This window comes from Limulus polyphemus, unplaced genomic scaffold (assembly GCF_000517525.1).
Source record: "Limulus polyphemus unplaced genomic scaffold, Limulus_polyphemus-2.1.2 Scaffold3923, whole genome shotgun sequence".
In the NCBI taxonomy this organism is placed as follows: Eukaryota; Metazoa; Arthropoda; class Merostomata; order Xiphosura; family Limulidae; genus Limulus; species Limulus polyphemus.
In genome coordinates, this window is record NW_013669533.1 from 6,248 (window position 1) to 9,591 (window position 3,344).

Below are 3,344 nucleotides of genomic sequence, written 5' to 3' on the forward strand. Positions count from 1 at the left end.
GAAAATAATAATAATTGACCCGCGATCAAAAAAGGTTGCCGACCACTGCTAATAACTATGCAAAACAGTTGAAAACATTCAATTTATGAGTTGATTCAAAAGATGAGCTCATTTGATTCACTGAAATGAAACTGTCAACACATCTAGAATGAAGCAAGTGCTTATTAAAGGTTATTTAAATGGAAAGATTACTAGATTTTCAGTCTAAAGTTTCTTGTCTCAGTAGTTGTTCTTCTTAAACATGAAATATAGGTTGACACAATTACATTTGATTCACTGAAATGAAACCGTCAACACATCTAGAATGAAGCAAGTGGTTATTAAAGGTTATTTAAATGGAAAGATTACTAGATTTTCAGTCTAAAGTTTCTTGTCTCGGTAGTTGTTCTTCTTAAACATGAAATATAGGTTGACACAATTACATTTGATTAAAATCCTGATCAAAACATCAGAATATAAACTATATAATTAAACATAGTTTAGTCAATAGTTTAACAAAACAAAAGCTCACCTATAACTGTAGCTAGTAAAAATGAATAAAAAATAGTAAACCATAGTTGTTTTTTCTGTCTCCTAGCCTTTTCAAATTTATAAGTTTAACTGATAAGAACGTTATCATACTTGTCCGTGTGTTAGCTTTCCCGGTTGGATCGGCAGATCTCTTACAATAAAACGTTAAATTTTACCAAAGCACAACGCTGCCATTGACTGTACTGATTTGAAACAAACCCATTAAAAGTAATTAAATTTGAGTCCCAAATGGAAAAAGAGGAACATTCATAGCAGTAAATTAACAAAAGAAATTTTACATTTATGTTTCATAAACAAAATACAAGTAATTCAGTACTAAGCAAATCTCAAGATGTATATAATAATAATGAAGATAATGATAAGTATTATTATTATGGTGTGGATGTTGTGTGTAAATTTGAGTTGGAAATTTTCGAATGATTATCGTACTAGATTCAAGAGTTTTTGAACCATTTCATGAGTTTATATTATTAGACTAGTTATTTCTTCCATCATGTAGCTTGTTGATCCCATGAATCAATTCAAATGGGACTTTGAATATATTCTCACAATTCACAGTAATTAATCATTCAAAAATAATGAATATTTCATAAATCTCGCATCTCTGAAAAAAACCTTGGGTTTCAGGTTTGAACATCAGTGTTCTTTAACAGTGAATAGATAATGATGGGCTTGTGTATATTCAATGTGGTTCGGCTCTTTGATGCACGACTATGCTTATGGCTAGAGAGAGGAGTAAGCAAACATACAATGCATTGTAAGATGTGTTTAAAGAACTTTGACATAAGCAGCATCGAGGAAGCAGCACTTATGAACCATGTGAAAGGCGTCAAACACAAAATGCACTATGCCTAATCATGGATCCAGTGCCGTGTTCTTGATAGCAACAAGGTCTATGGAAGAAGATAAATAAGCAAGCGGTATGTTTAGTAGTACCAGTTGTAGCATAGTTGCAAGTTCATTATAATTAGTTACTTTTAAATTAAACTAAATTTTGTGTTGTAATAATCATTGAGAGATTCATAAAAAATGACAACAGAGAGGAATTCATGAGTTATTTGAAAAATGAGAGAATCCAATACATTAATATTACGATAACGCTTTTCTTGCACGATTGAGAAGTGATACGTCTTAATCTCAGCTGTAAAGAACTCGATCAATCTTAAGGAAAATCATGACTATTTAGTTTAATTATAAATTGAAAGGCATTTGTAAATAAAATTGGTATTTCTCTGAATATTTACAATTTTCATATATTTATGGAAAAGCAGGTGTTCCTTTCTTAAATAATTGATTTTTCCTTTAAGATGTAACAAGTACATAATTATCAGTTTAGTTTGTCACACAAACAAAGTGAATATCTTAGATGTATTAATTATATCAAGAAGGAAACATTTTCTTGTACCAGCCCGTAAAATTCCAGAAAAAAAGCTTTCTCTGTTAGAAAAGTTTAAAATACACTTGAGCAGAGCTTAAACTTTCATGACTAGATTCTTTTTAAACTTAAACATGCCAAAATCTCACATGTATCACAAAAACAAGCTGCATTTAATATCTAACATGGGAATTTGATTTATTTGTCCGTAATAATAAAACTATTCACATGTAGGGCTAGATCAAAATAATATACACAGTTATCTTTCTTAACTCCTTAAACCCAAGCGGATGCTACCAGCACCCGTCAGAAAATCCCAATTACCCATTGGATGGTGATGCCAAACATTCATCAGGGAGAGGTTTGAAGCTATTTGCTCAACAGTGTTTCATGTGGGCACCTCTGATGCTGAAGGGAAAAAACAAAATTAAGAAAATTGAAATTTTATAAGGTATGGTGATAATTATTAGGAAATCATGAAAATAATTCTGGCAGAATGTGCAAAAAATTATGGGTTTTAAGGAGGTAAGATTTAAAAACTGTTTCTTTCCTCTTGGTGTGCTTGTGCTGGAATACAAACTACCTTTTTTACACATGCGTATTATTACACCTGTTGGTGAGTTTGTATTCCAGCACAAGCAACCTTTTTACACATGCATATTATTACACCTGTTGGAAAAATGCTAAGGGCGTTATGTTTCAAAAAGAGGAATAACTCTTGTCAGTGGTATTTTAAATTGTAATTTAAGTGACCATAAAAATGCCTAGAGAGTGTAGTTTCAAATATTATTATTTTTCTGTGTGTGTGTTTATTCGCCCTATGCTGCCTTTGAAAATTCCTGTTGTATGGACCCGGAAAAGTCATGGGATTTTATGCAACTGAAAGTTTGTATAAACCCCAAAAAAAAACATATACTTCTGCTGGATTGGTACTGTCACCATAGCAACATATGAGTCGATACTCATCCTTTCTCCATTATGTTGATGTGCATATGCATAAAGACAGTCCAAGGAAATGTACACCTCCAACTGGAAAGCCAGGTGGTTCTGTTATGGTGCGGTTTATATTTTGTTTGTGTGGAATTGTTAAAACTCAGGATAATAACTAGTGTTAATACAAACATAACAGGAGTCCATGATTATCCTGTCATACAATAGTGATGATGTAAATCAAGATAATAGTTCACACATCTGTAATGCAGCAGTTGTTAAAGATAGTCTTTAGGTTTTATCCTGCCCTGCTCAGTTATCAGATAATAGTTTCTTTAGTTTATGACCAGGTATTTTAACAATATCCCTGAAGGAACCAGAGGTCATTGTTATTAAACAAGTAAAGAAAAAACTTTTCCAAAAGGAAGTAAATGTAGGGATGGCTAATATCAATCCTTCAAAAACAATTCAAACAAGATAATAGGGATGGTATTTGCATCATCCCTAC

General features: G+C 31.9%; 1 protein-coding gene across 2 annotated transcripts in view; it reads left to right on the plus strand.

The window, feature by feature from the left end:
* LOC106470287 (protein HGH1 homolog) overlaps positions 1 to 3,344 on the plus strand; it is a 12,397-nt gene that overhangs the window by 5,692 nt on the left and 3,361 nt on the right. The window lies entirely within an intron of this gene.